We start from the raw sequence: 19,861 nt of genomic DNA on the forward strand, positions 1-19,861 counted from the left end.
TATCTCACTAAAAAGTCAGTGTTTCTTATTCCTGCATTCTTTATTACTTCATCACACAAATGGGGGGATAACTGCCACAGTAGCCCAGGAGGGGTGGGGGAAGGAGGGAAGCAACGGGTGGGGTTGTTGCAGGGGCACCCCCTAGAATGGCATGCAGCTCATCATTTCTGTGGGATGTCTGGGGCTCTGACCCGGAGCGGCTGTGCTCTCTGGTTCTCTAGTAGGCTTGCCCCATATTCTAGGCAGGACTGATTCTACTTTAAGACAAAATGTAAAGAAGGGAAAGACCGGGAGTCATTCCCATTTTTGTCCATGCGCCCCCGGCCGACCTCAGCGAGGCCAGCCAGGAGCACCCATGACAGCAGCAGACGGTACAATAGAACTGGTAACCGTCATTACCAATTTCCAAAGCAGCAGACAGTGCAATAGGGCTAGTAACTGTCTCTGCTACCTTGCAAAGGCAAGTGAATGCTGCTGTGTAGCACTGCAGTATCGCGTCTGTCAGCAGCATCCAGTACACATACAGTGACAGTGACAAAAGGCTAAATGGGCTCCATGGTTGCCATGCTATGGCGTCTGCCTGGGCAATCCAGGGAAAAGGGTGCAAAATGATTGTCTGCCTTTGCTTTCACGGAGGGAGGATTGACTGACAACATTTACCCAGAATCACCCGCGACACTTTTTGCCCCATCATACATTGGGATCTCAACCCAGAATTCCAAGGGGCGGGGGAGACTGAGGGAACTATGGGATAGCTTTTGGATAGCTACCCACAGTGCAACGCTCCGGAAATCGACGCTAGCCTCGGTACATGGACGCACACTGCCAAATTAATGTGCTTAGTGTGGCCGCGTGCACTCGACTTTATACAATCTGTTTCCAAAGACCGGTTTCTGTAAAATCAGAATAATCCCGTAGTGTAGACATACCCTGTGTTCCATGTTCTTCTGTGAGGAAAGGGGAAGGAAGAGTGCAGCAATGCATGTGTGAACAAAGGAATATGTAGGAACCCAAGACTTTTGAGAGCCAAAGGAAGCCAGGGGACAGCATCGCAGCATGATTTGCTCCCTTCCTTCTGAGCAGGGTTCCACACGCAACACGCTGCTCATTTAGTTGGGTGCCTAAACAGGAGCTGAAATAGCCCTAGAGGTCACATGGCCTGTCTTTGCTCGGCCTGAGTCCTGGCCCTTGTACCTTCTTGTACAATCCGTGCTGCAGGGTAACCAGGCTTGGCAGAATTCAGTTGTTATTGATTTATAACGGTGACGGGTAATATCGATGTTCATTTTTCAACATTTTTTCAATCTTTTACATTTTCACAGGTGTGTAAAATAATGTGCAGGGAAGGCAACAATTATTTAATGACAGTCGAGGCTGGGATTCAAAACGTTAAAGCTTCATATCTGTTAAAATACAAGTTGTCAACATCACATGTCAAAATAGACATAATAAATGGCCTTATATCAAACTCTAATTCTCAAACAGCATTTGCCTTAATTGCCTATCAGTAAATTTCAATTATTGTCAATCAACTAAATATTTCTTCATCGGTTTGTGTGTCTACAGTGAAATAGACATTTACTGGTACAAATCTAATCCTCCCACGCCTATCTATAAGGAAATATTGCTGAGCCCTTCTGTGAACTTTCCATAAAGCAGATGAATATCATGCCAAAATATACAGTGATACAATGCGTGGTTTTGTTTTTTGTTGGGTTTTTTTGGGGGGGGGGCACATTTTTCACAATGATTATTCTAACTCTATCTTCCCTGTAGAGGGCTATTTTGAGGACAACACAAAGGATGTTTATATCTTTCTTGGTATAAAGACATAAAGGCTGCCCTTTCCATCCAGAGTCTCTTACTAGCAGTCACTGTTCCTAGATTCCCAGAGGATATTTCCCACCTGAATATATTATTTATATTAGCATAGTATGCAGGAGCCCTAGTCATGGACCAGAACCCCAGTGTGATGGATGCTGCACAAACACAGAAAACAAAGTCCCTGCGCAGAACAGCTCACACTCGAAATAGACAAGACAGATGGGATGGGGATGGGGATGGGGATGGGGGGTGGGGGTGGAACGCACAAGCAGAGTCAGCAATGGGATGGCAGTAAGCGGCATGGTAGTGCCACAGTTGTTCCCCAAACGGGCTAACAATATTACATGAGCGAGAGAGAGAGAGAGAGAGCGCGCACATATGCAAGGGGTTAGAAGCCAGGAGTCCTGGGTTCTGGTTCTGCTTCTGTCACTAATTCATTGTGTGTTCTGGAGAAAGGCACTTACGCACTCTGATCCTCAGGTTACTCACTTGTAAAATGGGTATCGTGGCTCCCACAGAGAGGCGTTTGTTACCCATTGTCTATAGAGTGGGTTAAGATCACTAGATGAAAGGTGCAATGGAACTGAAATGTATTGTTACTTCTTACCCTACTGGACAATATAACCATGCTCTAAGGAAACCCAAGAACTGATCACATTAGAGGTTTCGAGTAACAGAAAAGACCTTCAGACAAGCAATGTGAACTGACCTGAGGTAACAGGGAGCTCTCACACAAAGATTGGTGGACAAGGGCAGATCAGTTCTACAGAATGATCTGGATCGCTGGGTAAGGTGGGCTCACTTGAATAACATGCATTGTAATACAGCCAAATGCAAGGTCATACAGCAAAGAACAAAGTACGCGGGTCATACTTACAAGATGGGAGACTGTATTAGGGTGACCAGACAGCAAATGTGAAAAATCGGGACAATGGGTGGGGGGTTATAGGAACCTATGTAAGAAAAAGATCCAAAAATCGGGACTGTCCCTATAAAATCAGGACAGCTGGTCACCCTAGCCTGTATCCAGGAAAGCAGGGACTCTGAAAAGGACTTGGAGGTCACAGAAGATATCCAATTGATCATGAACTCTTAGCGCGATACTGTGGCTAGGTGAGTAAACATGAGACTTGGATGTATTAGCAGGGAAAGCTCAAGTAAGCGTACAAAGTTGGTAGCACCTCTGAATATGGCAACCATTACTTGATACTGTGTCCAGTTCTGGTGTCCCCACCTCCAAAAGGATGTTGAAAACTTGAGAAGTGTTCAGAGAAGAGATACAAGAATGAGGAGGACTGGAAAGTTCAAACTACTTTTAGCTTATCAAAAAGAAAGTTATGAGATGACTTGATCAAGGTCCACCCTTACATGGGGGGAAGATTTCTGACTGTAGGAGGACACATTAATCTAGTAGAAGACAATAGCATAATGAAATCCAGTGACTGGAAAATGAATCTAGACAAATTCAAATTAGAAATAAGGGACAAATATTCAACAGAGGTTCGTTCTAAAAGAACAGCTCTAGCTCAGACAGAAGTTATGGGCTTGACGTGGAATTATTTTAATAACAGTACAGAATAGGGACTGTATTTTTTGCCTCTATGACTGTGTCTCTGAAATACCTTTCCTCCTCCCCGGCCAGTGCACAGAGCCTGGAGACCTCCCTCGCTGCCAGGGCCGGCTCCAGGCATCAGCGCAGCAAGCTGGTGCTTGGGGCAGCCCATGGAAGGGGGCAGCATGTCCGTCTCTTCGTCGGAAATTTGGCAGCGGGCCCCTCAGTCCCTCTCGGAGGGAAGGACCTGCTGCCGAATTGCCGCCGAAGAATGAAGTGGCGGCAGTCGCGGCTTCACACACACACACCCCGCAGCTTGGGGCAGCAAAAACCCTGGAGCCGGCCCTGCTCTCTGCTAAGTTTCTTGGCACTTTTAAAAATCCTTAATGGGCTTTTAACCTCTGTGTGAGGGACCTCAATAATTTCCAATGTCTAATTATTAGTCTGTAATGATGGTGTTTATTGTAATGCCACACATAGTGTGGGAAAACAGGTGAGAGCATGGTATCCAGGAGCACATAATGGATGTGTTACAGCTGTGAAATCTGACTGTTTATACCTCAAGTGTCGCTTTCCTTATCAGATAAGGAGAAGTTTAGTTTACGTGCTGGTATGTCAGCACAAGTGCAGTCAGTAGTTAAGCTGATTGTGCTACACTGTCCCTCTAGCACAAAAAAACCTTATGAATAGACATCTTCACATTTTCTGTATGTCCCTTTATGGTTTCTCTCTGTCACAGGTATTGAAGGTGTATGGGGCTGGTGCAAAGCCCTTGAAGCCAACAGAAAGACTAGCCATGACAAAAGAGGGCTTTGGATCCGGCCCTTCGTGAGAAGCAGCTCAGTGTCACGATCATCCTAGAGGGGACACATGGCTTACCGTCTGTCCCAATGCTGCATACAGAGCTGATAGCGACATCATCTCTAGCGGTAATAACGGCTAGTATCAGGTGCAGATACACAGATGGAAATGCGATGCTGGATTATTCTACACGGTGACGTATAACTGAACACTGGCAAAAAGCTTCCTACCAAGTGATATCTAATAGAATGTGGATTAGCCTCCCAAGGGACATGGGGAAGAGCCATCATTTGAGGACTTTTATACCGGACTGGAAAAGGGGCTGAAGAATAGATTACTCTGTATATTACATAGAGTTCAGGGGCCCCAGGGTACTAGGTGCTGCACATGCACACAGTGAGAGAAGAGCTTAGAGTCAGAACAAAGAAAGGGAGAGGACGGCAGTAACAGTATCTCCATTTTACAGAGACATGCACGGACAACAGTTAAAGTTCTAAAGTGTCTTTTCTGCCTCTAATTCCTCTGAGCATGCAGTTCCACCGAGAGGAGATTGGATCCATTCTACCGTGATGAAATAATTATTAGCGACATAAGGTGGCTGAGGTAATATCTTTATTGGGCCAACCGCTGCTGGTGAAAGAGACGAGCTTTCGAGCGAACCCAGAGCTCTTCTTCAGGGCTGTGTGAGCTCGCAAGCGTGTCTCTTTCACCAACAGCAGTTGGGCCAATACAATATATTACCTCCCCCACCTGGTCTCTCTCATATCCTGCCCAAAGGCCAAAGTCAGGATGAAGATCTCAGTGTGTTGGGCACAGATGAATATAGTCTCGGCAGCCCCAGAAAACATACAGTATGAAGGACGCATTGTGAATCATATTGGAAACAATAAAAGCTCTGCTCGAGCTCAGCCAAAGTTATGAGTTTGATGCAGGAATCACTGGGTTAAAGCCTCTAGCCTGTGTTATGCAGCATATCAGACTAGATTATCACAATGGTCCCTTCTGCTCTTAGAATCTATGGCTACTACGATACAGTCACATCCAGTCCTAAAGTGTTGGCATTCCCATGTGACTGTTTGCATCTGCAGCAACACACAACATGACTAGACACAGGGCCGGCTCCAGGTTTTCGGCCGCCCCGAGTGGTGGGGGCGGAGGGGGAGCACTCAATCGCGCTGCTCCATTCTTCGGCGGCGGCGGCAGGTGCTTCACTCCCACCCTTCCTCTTCAGCGGCACTTCAGGGGCAGCTCAAAGAGAAAGAGAGGGACTGCGGGACCCGCCACCGCATTGCCGCCAAAGACCCGGACGTGCCGCCCCTTTGTATTGGCCGCCCCAAGCACCTGCTTCCTTAGCTGGTGCCTGGAGCCGGCCCTGACCAGACACGTCAGTACTCAGCACCAACCAATGCTCTTCACATTAGAACTGCAGGTAAAGTAGAGATCGGTCCAGGCCATCCAGTTCGGATAAAGTGAGAGGACCAAACTATTGCACAAATCTGAACCAAACCACTTTAGAGGTTCAAAAATGCCTATTTGGGCACAGAAAGTCAACGAGCTGTGGGTGACTGATTCCCTCAAACGCCTCCGAAAACCTTAGATTTCACTTCTTTGTTTTTATGCTTTTCATTTTCATGACCAGGACCCAGGTTTTACAGCTCATCCAAATGGCACCTTTCCAGCAGGTTCATTACTAACAAGGGAAAGTGTCACCTTGTTAATAATCACCCCACTTCTCCTTGGAGGCCTCCCACTCTAGTAATAAACAGGCCCAACGCTGCTCAGTTTAGGAGATCTGATAAGATCATCACCTAAAGTGCCATGGCTACAGGGCAAAATGCTGCACTAATAAACCATTTTCTGTCATACCTCCTTGTCTGGACTTGTCTTCATCGATGGAGCTAGGCAAAGCAATGCACTCAGGTGCAAAAAATGTAGAAGTGATGTTGAAGCCCATAAATCTTCCTAGAAAGATGGAGTAGGAGCACTATTAAGAAAATATGGAACTTTAGGCATGGATTCCTCTTCTGCTGTTGCCTCAGAAACGGAGTCTGTTGATGAAATGCTCCCCCTGGGGTTTCTTCCAAACTACCAGTATTCCCACAAGCTTGGGTCTGCCTAGCTCTCTCTCTCTCTCTCTCTCTCTCTCTCTCACACACACACACACACACACACACACACCTCTGCATGTGATCAAAGAGAAAGTTAGTAAGTGTCTAAGCTAGCAAAAGGTGGAACGTAAACGCCAGCAGCAAAAACAAGTGAAGCGGCCCTAGAGAATCTCTCTCCTAGCATTTCATTCCAAGGCAGAGCTCTGAAATAAGGAACATTTTCTGCCACTGAAACTTAAAAATGAAAACTGACTTGCTAGCTGCATTTTGCAGTGACTGATCTAGGCTGCTTTGAGCAGCTGAGATAAGAGATCCTATTGATGTCAGTGCTGTGCCTACCCTTCTAGTTACCCCAGGACATGTTGTATTCTTCATGCAAATCAGACATGTGTCACCACAAGGATGCGTCTTAGTGAACAGCACCGAGACACAGCTCCTGGTATAAATTACCCTAGCAAGACAGCAATGCTAAGGAAACAATGTTTCCTGTTTTTAAGTACTCAATGCTTACAGCACATGGTTCCTCATCTTCATTACCCTCCAGGGAAATGTTTGTCACTCTTAATGCATTTATTGATGATGTCATGTGTACACATGCTGGCTACGATCGAAAGTGCTGACCACGTGCCACGTAGAAGAGACAAGCAGCAACCTAAGACTGGATGTCCAGTGCAGTTTGGCTCAGTCGCACACGTCTGGCCCTGCTACTTCCTCCCAAGGTCAGCCAAGCAGCAAGAGAAACACACTAGTAGGGAGTTCTGCCAGAAGGACCCTGCTGCGAGTCAGGATCAAGACCTGCCTGAGATTAGCTAACGTCCATGGAAAGCCGTTTCCTTTATTTATGGGACTGACAACCTCTCGGCTCCATGGAGATTCTTCTCAAGCAGGCACCTCAAAATAATGTCATTTTCTTCTCCCAGGGATTTTTTATTTCACCCCTTGCAAAGAGGGGCTGTACTGCAACAGGCTTCCTGACATCTGCTAGGAGAGCAATACAGCAGTGCACAGACAATGCAGGAAATTTTTGGAGAGTGTTGGGGACAACTTCCTGGTCACAAATAGGGAAGAATTGGTAGAGGAAGTAGAACTGGGTGGCAACCTGGGCAGCAGTGACCATCAGATGGTCGAGTTCAGAATCCTGACAAAAGGAAGAAAGGAGAGCAGCAGAATAAGGACTCTGGACTTCAGAAAAGCAGCCTTTGACTCTCTCAGGAAACTGATGGGCAAGATCCCCTGGGAGAATAACATGAGGGGAGAAGGAGTCCAGGAGAGCTGGCTGTATTTTAAAGAATCTGTATTGAGGGCGCAGGAACAAACCATCTCGATGTGTAGAAAGAATAGTAAATGTGGCAGGCAACTAGCTTGGTTTAACAGTGAAATCTTCAGTGAGCTTAAATACAAAAGAGAAGTTTACAAGAAGTGGAAACTTGGACAGATGACTAGGGAGGACTATAAAAATATTGCTCGAGCATGCAGGAGTGAAATCAGGAAGGCCAAATCACACTTGGAGTTGCAGCTAGCAAGGGATGTTCAGAGTAACAAGAAGGGTTTCTTCAGGTATGTTAGCAACAAGAAGAAAGTCAAGGAAAGTGTGGGCCCCTTACTGAATGAGGGAGGCAACCTAGTGACAGAAGATGTGAAAAAAGCTAAAGTACTCAATGCTTTTTTTGCCTCTGTCTTCATGAACAAGGTCAGCTCCCAGACTGTTGCACTGGGCAGCACAGCATGTGGATGAGGTGACCAGCCCTCTGTGGAGAAAGAAGTAGTTCAGGATTATTTAGAAAAGCTGGACGAGCACAAGTCTATGGGGCCAGATGCCCTGCATCTGAGGGTGCTAAAGGAGTTTGCTGATGTGATTGCAGAGCCATTGGCCATTATCTTTGAAAACTTGTGGTGATAGGGAGAGGTTCCGGATGATTGGAAAAAGGTAAATATAGTGCCCATCTTTAAAAAAGGGAAGAAGGTGAATCCAGGGAACTACAGACCTCACCTCAGTCCCTGGAAAAATCATAGAACAGGTCCTCAAGGAATCCATTTTGAAGCAGTTGGAGGAGAGGAAGGTGATCGGGAACAGTCAACATGGATTCACCAAGGGCAAGTCATGCCTGACCAACCTGATTGCCTTCTATGATGAGATAACTGGCTCTGTGTATATGGGGAAAGCAGTGGACGCGATATACCTTGACTTTAGCAAAGCTTTTGATATGGTCTCCCACAGTATTCTTGCTAGCAAGTTAAAGAAGTAAGGATTGGATGAATGGACTATAAGGTGGATAGAAAGCTAGCTAGATCGTCGAGTTCAACACGTAATGATCAATGGCTCTATATCTAGTTGGCAGCCGGTATCAAGCAGAGTGCCCCAGGGGTTGGTCCTGGGGCCGGTTTTGTTCAATACTGTATCTTCATTAATGATCTGGATGATGGGATGGATTGCACCCTCAGCAAGTTCATGGATGACACTAAGTTGGGGGGAGAGGTAGATATGCTGGAGGGTAGGGATAGAGTCCAGAGTGACCTAGACAAATTGGACGATTGGGCCAAAAGAAATCTGATGAGGTTCAACAAGGACAAGTGCAGAGTCCTGCTGTAGAAGGGCTCGGCCGGGTTCATCCCTCTCCGGGGTGGCAGGGAACCAGACTGCCTCTCTGCTTCCATGGGGTTATCTCGGGGGGAACTAGCCTGGCCGCGGGGTTTCATGCCGCAGCAACGGTAGAGATCAACAAACAGCTCTATTCCTCAGACCTAGGCCCTGGATCAGGGTGGGGCAGTCGAGAGGCTCTGGCTCAGGCCCTTACGCAGGGGCTGAGCAAACAAATGAGGTCAAGAGCCCTAGGCTCTGGCTCCAAAGGGCCTGGGGAGAGGGGGAGACAGGCCACCCGCATGTTGGGTGGCAGGGGGGACGCAGGCCCACCCACTCCACTGCCTCCCAGCCCGGGGCCCTAGCAGCAGCAGAAGGACCGCTGCTGCGTCATTGGGGATCCTGACTGCAACACACTAACATCGGCTCTGGGTGTGCTGCTGCCAGACTAGGGTCGGCTGCAGTGATGAGCTGCCAAAATCTTAACAAGCGGTTCTCCACGGAGGTCTAATTTTAGCAACCGGTTCTTGGGAACCTGTGGGAACTGGCTCCAGCTTACCACTGGTCGGCTGCCCCCGGGCTACTTCCTACTTCCCCCCTAGAGGTACTTGCACCTGGACAGTGTCCTCCACGGAATCAAGCACCATGGGCTCCTCAGGGTACTCGGCGAGTGGCAGGCTTGGCAGCTCCTCGGGGTATCTTGCCACAGGCAGGCTTAACAGCTTCCCCAGGGTCTGGTCTGCATCAGGCCTCGGCTGGTCTGGCCAGTGCTCAGGACTCTCCCCACCGGGAGCTAGGCCACAGGCGTCTGGCTTCTCCGGCGGCCGGGCCCCTAGTGAGCTCTGGGGTTTGGCTTTTGTACTTCCGGTCCTGTGCCCTGACCTCTGGGGGGCGGGCGCAAGCTCCACTGGCTCCGCCCACTTTGGCATCCAGAGGGGTTTGTCCCTCTCTGGGGTGGCGGGGAACCAGACCGCCTCGCTACACCTGCACTTAGGACGGAAGAATCCCAGGCACCGCTACAGGCTGGGGACCGACTGGCTAAGTGGCAGTTATGCAGAAAAGGACCTGGGGGTTACAGTGGACGAGAAGCTGGATATGAGTCAGCAGTGTCCCCTTGTTGCCAAGGAGGCTAACGGCATATGGGGCTGTGTAACACGGCGCGCACTCACCGCTGTGGCGCCTCCTGCTGGTGATCCAGGAATTAGCTCAGTTCCAATCTCGGAGCGCCTCCTGCTTGCCAGTGTCTTCTGACGTACCTGCTTTCTCCTGCTCTCCACCACTTGTACTTCCGGCCCTGTGACCCTCCCAGACCCCAGTGCCCCTTACCTTGGGGTGCTGCCCTCACACTCTGGGTCTCCCCTCCCCAGGGAACCCCAGTGCCTAAGCCCACCTTGCCTCAGTGACCCACTGCCAGTCCTCATCTAGCCTCTTCCCTCAGGGGCAAACTGCAGTCTGAAGTGGCCATTCATCAGCGGCAAGGGGGTTTGGACCTGCTGCCTTTCCAGCCCCAGCTGCCTCCCTGCAGCCCTAGTACCTCCCCTGGCCTTTAGCAAGGCCTCAGCCTGGGGACTCACCAGGCCAAAGCTCCTCAGCTCTGCCTGCCTTTCCCCAGCCCTGCTCTGCCTCAGGTACCCTGCTTGCTCTCCAGGGGCACCTCTATGTTTTTTGCCGCCCCAAGCACGGCAGTCAGGGAGCCTTCAGCGGTGTTTCTGCTGGAGGTCTGCCCCGGTCGCCCAGGTTCGGAGGCATGCCTGTGGGAGGTCCTCCAGTCCCGTGCCTGCAGCGTACCTGCCGCTGAATTACTGCCGAAACCATGGGACCAGCGGACCTCCCGCAGAAACGCCGCCGAAGGCTGCCTGACTGCCACCCTCACAGCGACTGGCAGGCCGTCCCCCATGGCTTGCCGCCCGAGGCATGCGCTTGCTGTGCTGGTGCCTGGAGCCACCCCTGTTGCTCTCCCAGGTAGCCTGTCCTCTCTGCTCAGCTGGATCAAGAGTCTCTCACTCCCTCAGTCTGCCCTTTGAGCTGTAGCTGTTTACCCAACCAGCCTCCCTTGGCTGCTTTCAACCCCTTCCTAACCGGAGCGGGGTGATCGCCTTGCTACAGGCCACATTAGTAGGAGCATTGCCAGCAGATCGAGGAAAGTGATTATTCCCCTCTATTTGGCACTGATGAGGACACATCTGGAGTATTGCATCCAGATTTGGGCCCCCCACTACAGAAAGGATGCGGACAAATTGGAGAGGGTCCAGCAGAGGGCAATGGAAATGATTAGGTGGCTGGAGCACATGTAATATGAGATGCTGAGGGAACTGGACTTGTTTAGTCTGCAGAAGAGAAGGGTGAGGGGAGATTTGATGGCTGCTTTCAACTACCTGAAAGGGGGTTCCAAAGAGGATGGAGCTCGGCTGTTCTCAGTGGTAGCAGATGACAGAAAAAAAAGTAATAGTCTCAAGTTGCAGAGTGGGAGGTCCAGGTTGGATATTAGGAAACACTATTTCACTAGGAAGGTGGTGAAGCACTGGAATGGGTTCCCTAGGGAGATGGTGAAATCTCCATCCTTAGAGGTTTTTAAGGCCCGGATTGACAAAGCCCTGGCTGGGATGATTTAGTTGGGGTTGGTCCTGCTTTGAGCAGGGGGTTGGACTAGATACCTCCTGAGCACCCTTCCAACCCTGATATTCTATGATTCCGGCTCAGCACCCCAGGCTGGGGCTAATCCCATTGGCCTTACTGGTTTGACTGTGGGTAGGATTTGGAGGGCAGTCCAAAAGAGGACAGTCAGCAGCACTTACCCTGAAGACAACTCTGAGCTACCCTGAGTGAAACTCACCCTCTGCAGAGGGATCAGCACCAGACCAAGTAACTCTTAAGTCTCACTAAAGCCTCAAGTAGGACTTAAGTGATGCATACCCTTGTGCTACCTCTCTGCACAGCAGTTCAGGCGTTAACATGTCTGCTCAGCAACATCCGCCCCAGTGAGGGAATGGGAATATTGGAATGTTCCTTTTGGTTCTGTTTATAGAGGGGGAAATTCTGGAAGAAATAAAAATCATTCTTATTATTCTTATTCAAGTGAATGTCCTTTAGGACCCGATTGTGATCAAACATTAATGTAAATCGGGAAGCTGACCAGCATTTTGGACCATTACTACAGATGAATGCAGTGGGGATTTTTAGTGGTGTCTAAGAGCAATGGAAGACTGAAGGGAGCAGGCCGGGCACCACTGAGTGGAGAGTGGCTAGTGTGATAAACTCAGGACAGACAGCTGCAAGGGTGGAGGGAGGGTAGAAAACAGTCGCAGAAGGTTAAAAGGCCCTCCTCCCTATCCACTGAGGTTCAGCTGAGAAGGGAGTTACCTGAGGTCAGTTAGGATCAGCTGAGAGGGAGTTACCTGAGGTCAGTTAGGATCAGCTTATTCCAACTAAGGGCTGCCTGAGACCTTTCTAAACCCTCCCCAGTTGGGAGAAGGGCGGGGGGAGAGAAGGAGTCGAGCTGCCAGTAGGCCAGGAGCAGCAAGACAGCGAGCCTCACCAGGAGGGGAGGTTGCATTCCCTCCCAAAAGGGAAGAAAAACAAGCCCAAAAGACTGGCGGAGAGCAGGAACGGACTGCCCCTGTGCATCCTAGAAGGCCTGTTTTACCCAAGCCCATCTCACCAAGGCTAAAAACAGCTGGGGCTGGTGAGACCGAGAAGGTGCCTTGCCACACATGGGGTCAGCGGTGGGATATGTGAGCAAGACTTTGTGGCGAACCATCTCAGGGCAGGGTAAATCGCCCCCAACAAGAAGAAGAAAAAAATGGAGATGGTAGTGAAGGCGTTGGTGCAGGCCACCGTGGCCCAACAAAAGGCTACCTGGGTTCAGATGGCTACCCAGCAGGAGTCAGTGCGAATACAGCAGGAGACGAATCAATTACTGATGAGCCAAGCAGCCCAGGATAAAGCCACCCTGCATGAGGTTGTGAACCAGCTAAAGGCTCTGACCACTCTGACGCACGGCCCTCATGGGACCCGGCCCTTGCGGGCAAGCAAATATTTACAGAAGACGATGATGGACGATGATGTAGAGGCATAGCTCCTCGTGTTCGCAATCACAGTGACCCTGTTAGGCCCTAGAATCCCACATCCTAGCCCTCTTTGGGATCTAGCGATACCCTGGTACTTGCACAGTGGAAGCACAAGGACTGGGATTACATCTGCCCCTTGCCCAGATAAGCAAGGTGGGAAGACCCATTGCACGTCTTACAGCACCAGAACCAAATTAGTTTAATCTCTCAACACATCTGAGAGGAAGGGGAGAACGGCAGGAAGCTGATGGAAGAACCAGAGAGGATGGAAATGGGGCTGTCAAAAGAGGCAGGTTCTTTAGAAGAAAACCTACCGTTGCCCTGAGTACTATGCTGTGTAGAAGCAGTTGCCAGCCCTGTGATGCAGGTTCCCCTGCAATAGCCTGGATGTGCTCTCCTTCAGTAGCTTGGAACAAGATTTTTGAGCCATTAAAACAGAGAGAACTACCACTATCCCCAGGGTGTCCATCTCAGGTCGCTTGCAAGACCCAGGACGTGAGGTGTTATAGTCCGAGCTACACAGACAGGCTGTATTCAGCTAAGCTCTAATGCCAAGTTTTCAGAATTATGTCCTTTTTGGTCACATCAAGATGGCAGCAAGGCCCTGAAACCTGCTAGGACACTTGAATAAGGAGCTCTACATCTGACAATCCAAACATGAGGAGTGGGCTGAGGCATGTGCTCAGTTTTAATACAGAGAGCAACTATCTCGCTTCGGTCCGAATGACCTTTACTTTAAATTAAAAGAACAAACAAGATAGTAAAGTCTCCAGGGGAGAGCATGCATGTGTGTGCCTCCTCTGTAAGAGTCTGAAGCAGGAGTAACATACAATGGCTGCCTGTCTCTGCAGAGATCACAGCCCTTAGAGATTTAAAGGTGCAGGACACAGATAACAAAACCATATCTGTTAAACAGCATGGTCAGGCCTTAGGCCATCAAAGCCCCGTCTTCAGCACCTACAAACACCAAACCAGAGGGCAGCTGAGTTCGCCAGGAGGTTTTCCTATTGATCTGATGATGGTTATCCAGAGTCCAGCTTGGCATTCTCCACTTCATCTTTGCACAGGAAATAACCTGCTGGGGACTAGCCAGGTCTCTGTATCTATAAGGGAAATGGCTTGTTTTCCATCCTGAGAAAATTAACTTGCAAGGTGAGAGGAGGCATTGAAGCCCTGTCACGTATCCAGCGTGTACGCTCCTAACTTCCTAATGATGATGAGCACAGACACAGTGGCAGTTGTCTCATGGCTGCAAACTGGCTGCACCTTGATCCTCTTGACTGCATTCTCCTTAGCTCAGCCATGAAAGGACTCCAGACGATTATCTGCAGACAAGTCTATATGGCCCTGTAATGCACTGAAAAGTTGGGCATATTGGGACATGCCTGGAGCCATATCTAGGGCTTGGCTTTGCTAAAATGGCCCCACAAAATCTTTGCAAATTGCAGGGCTGGCAGATTTCATGGAGTCTTCTAGTGACCTGGGACCCAAACTCTTGAAATTGTTTCTAATCGGGTGTTGTTCCTGATCCCTTCCACACAACCAGGTATCTTCAATTCCCTGGTGTGATTATCTTTAGTCATCTTGGGTCTGATTCCCCACAGCCTTGTGTAACACCTAGCTGTTGGGATTGAACTTGGGCCTCTGGAGTTTAGTGCATGAGCTAAAAGCCCCATGGCCCTTAGCCAAGGCTGTAGTAGATTCATTAATCTGGAAGTGGTCTCAGTGCTGTTGTGTATCTGTTTGCCCCCAAGGATATAACAGGTGCCACTAGAGGGGACAGAACACCACACCCAGGAGGTGTGTGGGTTACACTTGCACCGTGTGTTGCCAGTTACTCATATGCAAAGTGACTGCAGTGTGCATGTGAATGTTACCCCATCCGAATGGGAGCTTGTCACACCCAAGTGTAGGTGGCAGCACAAGGCAGGGGAGAGTTGGGGCTCTTGTTTCTCTGCACTGTTTACTCCTCTAAGAGCCTCCACAGGACGGTGCTGCTCCCTTGTTCTTCCAAGCTGCTCTAGGTTCCTTGTATCTGAGCTCCTGTGCAGGGTTGGTAGAGCAGTAGAGACAACCATTGTGGAAGCTTTTTAGAAATCAGGGGCAAGACTTTCCAGTGTGGGTTCCTGACATTCAGTTCAATTCCTATTTAGGCGCCCAAAGGAGGGGCCTGATTTTCCGAAGTGCTGATCCACCTGCAGGTTGGTTGGATTTCACTGGCAGCTTGCAGGGAGCCCAGGCTTTCAGTGTGATCTGCACACAAGCCTGATTGCACAGGAACAAACGATGAGGGTTTAAAACTGGCAGGAGGGTGGCAAGGAGGTGAACAGGGGATGAAGGCAGAGGGAGGAGTCCAAAAGCAGAAGAGAAGGGAGGAGAGGAGGGAAAAGAGATGGTCCAAGAAGAGTAACTGGGAGTGTGTGCTCCCCCAGTGTCAGTTGCCCCCATTCCAGGCCAGCTTTTTGTTTAAGTGTGGAGATGTCTCTATCTCACAGAGCTGGAAGGGGCCCTGAAAAGTCACTGAGTCCAGCCCCTGCCTTCACAGCAGGACCCAGTACTGTCCCTGACAGATTTTTGCCCCAGACCCCCCCATTGAATTCACCACCCTGGGTTTAGCAGGCCAATGCTCAAACCACTCAGCTATCCCTCCCCTTGGTTATATTTGTCCCTAAGCACCATCCTCTTAGCGCCTCCTCTTTCATCACTGACATGAGTTCACGCTACAGAGCTTTTCAACAACAGCTGCGATCCCAGCCTGGCTGGTCCTGTCACCATCAGGCCTCTCTACCTAGGCTAGCCCTGAGCTCCAGTCCCACTCAGCAAACCCAGATAGCCTAGTAACCCATTTGTTACAGTTCACCTAGATCAAATAAGCAGAACCCAGCACACCCAGGAGATACGCTGCAAGGAACCATAATAGCAACCCAATAAAAACATTAAGAGGGCAATAAACATTTATAGCCATAATGAAAAATTCCTCTAAATGCTCATCAAACAGGGAGCAGACAAGGAGCAGGACCTAGCTGCACCGGGGCGCTGGGCTGAGCCGCCATTAGAGGACAACAACTTGGAGGCCAAAAGAGGAGGGTCCCTGAACCCTGGGTATGGCTGCTGGGGTCCTAGCACGGGACCCTCCCGTGCATGGGGAAGACGAAGCTGTGGGTGATCGTCAGTAATGAGCAGTTTTGATTCCTCTGCTTAGGGATAGGGAAGTACCATGGGAGTTGGTTTGACAGTGATGTACATTTGCACTGAGAGGAATGACCTGTGGGCTACTATATAGGAGCCATGTGGCACTCTGGCGCATAGGCTGGGGACCCAGGGCCTAAAGGCCACGGAGCACTTCGAACACAAGAGGCCCTGCAGATAAGGCAAGGAGGGCAGTTAAGGTCCCAAGGATCCTTGCCAGGAGCAGCCGGGCAGGGGAGCTGGAGAGAGCAAGAACCCTCGCCCTCTAGCAGCTGGGGAAAGGAAACATCCTCTGTCTTCCCACCAAGTAGGGTTGCCAACTCTGGCTGAAGCTATTCCAGAATCTCCTGGATTGCTTTCAGTAGTCACTGGGAGATCAGTGCCGATTTGGGGAGCCTCCAGGCCAATCCTGGAGGGTTGGCAACCCTAGCACCAAGGCAGACAGAAAAACGAGAGCCCTCCCTTACTGCAGCTGGGGGCATTCACAGAGCACACCAGGGAGAACATGGGCACGATCCGTCCTGCCGCGTCCCCTGCGGTACGCACACAATGCAGGGCTGTGTATTAGAGAGACAAACCAGCCCGCAGTTGCCTGACCCAATTCCATGAGGACTTACCAGCCTGGGCCCAAACGTCTGCTCCCTGAGTACAAGGACCTGAAAGAACAAATGGCTTTTTTCTTTAAACACACGCCTGAGGACAGGTTCTCTCTTCTGGACCAGGCGGTTAGCCAGATTAAGAGAGCTTTGGGCTTTTCCATGGATAATAGAGTTGGGCGAGAAATGGTTTTCCCATCCCATGACTATTTGCAAGAGTTCAAAAAGTTTTACCACCCTGAACTGGGACAAAAACGTTGCAATCTCGCCAATGTTTACAGATTGAAAAGCTGATTTCTCCCCTCACCCTCCTGCCCAGTTTGGGTCAAATGTTTCATTTTGAAACGTTGAGTTTCTATTTCAACCTTTTTTCAAAACCGCTTTTTTTTCCCAGTAAGATTCCTAAACAAAAAGAGTCATTTCACAACAGAAAAACTGAATTTTCCATTTCAACAACATAGATGCTCCCCTCCCCGCCCCCCAACTTTTCTTAAGTCGAGAGATTCAGCAAAACCAGCACTGTCTGCCAACCAGCTGGAATGGATACTGAAAATACCCAGAGTTACTGCGAACAAACTGCAGGGGATATTACACCTTGTGCTGCAGGTTTTAAACCAATCATTTGGGGTTAGGAGGAAACGTAATGGGGGCGGGGGAAGATTCCCTCTCCTCCTCCTGCTGCGGGGTTCTTACACCTTCCTCTGAAGCATTCCATGCTGGCTTCTGGGCTAGGGGCACCTTGGGTGTGAGCCAGGCTTTCTGATGCTGCTAGCAGAGCTAGGTTAGCTGAGCACTAAGGTGGCAAGGTCTGAAAAGACCTTAATTGTCTGCAGAGATTCGTTCCTCGTTGGCTGCTCGCTGCCCAGCAGAGGAACGGCTAGGCCTGTGCTAAACTGCTTACCTTGGATCTCTCTTCTCAGCATGGTCTGTGTTACGGGAAACAACCCTATGGTCTGTTTATGCTTGAGGGGCACAGCATGAAACTTACCTTGCATTCCCCACAGCAGCAATCGTTCGCAAAGTGTTCCATAAGCAATAGGCCACTATCAATAAACATTCACCAAAGACAGTACAGAGCCTCTTTCCTAGAAACACCTAATGATGACAATTCACAAGCTGAGGGTCAGACTCCGGCGAGGGACAGCTGGACGTTTGTTTTCCACATTTTTAGGTATAAATAGCTACTCCGGTTTGTGAAAGGTCAAAAACTACACGAGGGAGATAATAGATAATTTTAGGTGGAGCAATGGCTGAACACAAGAAGCCCAGGACCCGGTCAGTATTTATAGTGAGCTTCTTTCCTGCAGTTCATCCTGATCCTTTGCATTTACATAGCACTTTTCATCCGAAAACCTTGAAGTATTTTACAAAGGAAGATGAGTATCATTATCCCCATTGTACAGATAGGGAAACTGAGGCACAGAGAAGGGAAATGACCTGATCTGTTGTTTACAGACATGAAAAAAACACATCTATAATTTCTCAACCACAGTCTAATCCTGTAACCTGTGTGTCTAATTCCCCCTTTTACCATCCTCAGTTCCCATCACTGACCTGCATTTGGAGTTTGATGGGCCCAAATCTCAAGCTTTCAGGGCTTCTAAAATTTGACAGAAAACTTTACAAATGCAGTTCTTGTATAACACTGGGTCGAATCCTGAGCTGTGCTTCACAGCTGCACTTTGAGGGGACGGGGAAAGAATAGGAAAGCAGAGCACTGGTTTCTATTCCTGTCTCTGCTACTGACTCACTAGTGTTGGGCAAATCAGAGGTGGAAAAATGCAACGATTTCTCCTTGCAAAGAACAAAAGTTCATCCAGGGAAACGGTAATAAGGCTCTGAAACAAGGCCTTATAACCCAAGATTCTGTCTGGATTGGAATTAACATTGTTTCATTATCAAACACCATATTCACCCACAGAAAGGGCAACATTCCTCCTTGATCAAATTCACAGATGATTATCAAAACACAGGAATATCTGTATTGTCATAGAGGTGAAACTCACCCGGTGCAGACAGCCAATATTTTTAAAGGAAGTGTAATTATCCATTGGAACAGATTCCCAAGGGATGTGGTAAATTCTCCATCATTTGGAGTCTTTTTAATAGATACACTGTACTTCAGCCACAATTACTGGGCTAGATGGAATCACTGGGTGCAGGGCTCTGGCCAGTGTTTTGCAGGTTGGACTAGATCAGTGGTTCCCAAGCTTGTTCTGCCGCTTGAGCAGGGAAAGCCTCTGGCGGGCCGGGCCAGTTTGTTTACCTGCCACGTCCGCAGGTTCGGCCAGTACGTCCCTCGGCCCACTCTGCTTCCAGCAGCTCCCATTGGCCTGGAGCAGCAAACTGTGGCCAATGGGAGCCGCGATCGTGGACACGGCAGGTAAACAAACCAACCCGGCCTGCCAGGGGCTTTCCCTGCTCAAGCAGCAGAACAAGTTTGGGAACCACTGGACTAGATGATCATAATGGTCTCTTCTAACCTTGAAATAGATGAAATCTATGCAAGTCCCACCCAGCCCTGAAAAGGTGTGGAGGCCTTGAACTGGACAGCTGCAAAGGAGTGAATTTCACCTATCAAAGAATTGGTAGGGGCGACAGATCTGGAAATGCAGCACATTTATTTTGAAGTGACCGAAAGAAGCGAGGAGATTCGCAGTATAGCACTTGCAATCCCATGAAACCTGAGGGACATGGGATGGAAATTCACACAGGATAAGAATACATTCTTGCATGGCAGTCAGCTATGAGGAAGCACAAACATACTGCATGAAACATTCATGGATATGTCCGGTTTTTCTTATATTTATTTTTCTATGTCTCAGTAAAAACCTGTTTTGTTTTACAATACAAAAGTAGCACTGATAGTCCCAGAATCGTAACCTCATAGCCATAACATTTGTGGATGGCTGGTACAATGTAGTGTGACCACAGACACACCTCCTTAAGCTGTGCCATTGTCAGCTCCAGATGGGTGTTCTGTCCCATCCAGTAGCACTGACACCACTTAGCGAGAGAGATTAGTGAGTTTGCTCTGCAGTTGGATTTTAGCTCATGCTGGAGAGGCTCATGTCCTAAACTCCAGAAGTCCCAGGTTCAATCCTGCTCCCCCACATCCGGGGTCTGTTGGCGCTACATGACTACTG

This window comes from Mauremys mutica, chromosome 23 (genome assembly GCF_020497125.1).
Source record: "Mauremys mutica isolate MM-2020 ecotype Southern chromosome 23, ASM2049712v1, whole genome shotgun sequence".
In the NCBI taxonomy this organism is placed as follows: domain Eukaryota; kingdom Metazoa; phylum Chordata; order Testudines; family Geoemydidae; genus Mauremys; species Mauremys mutica.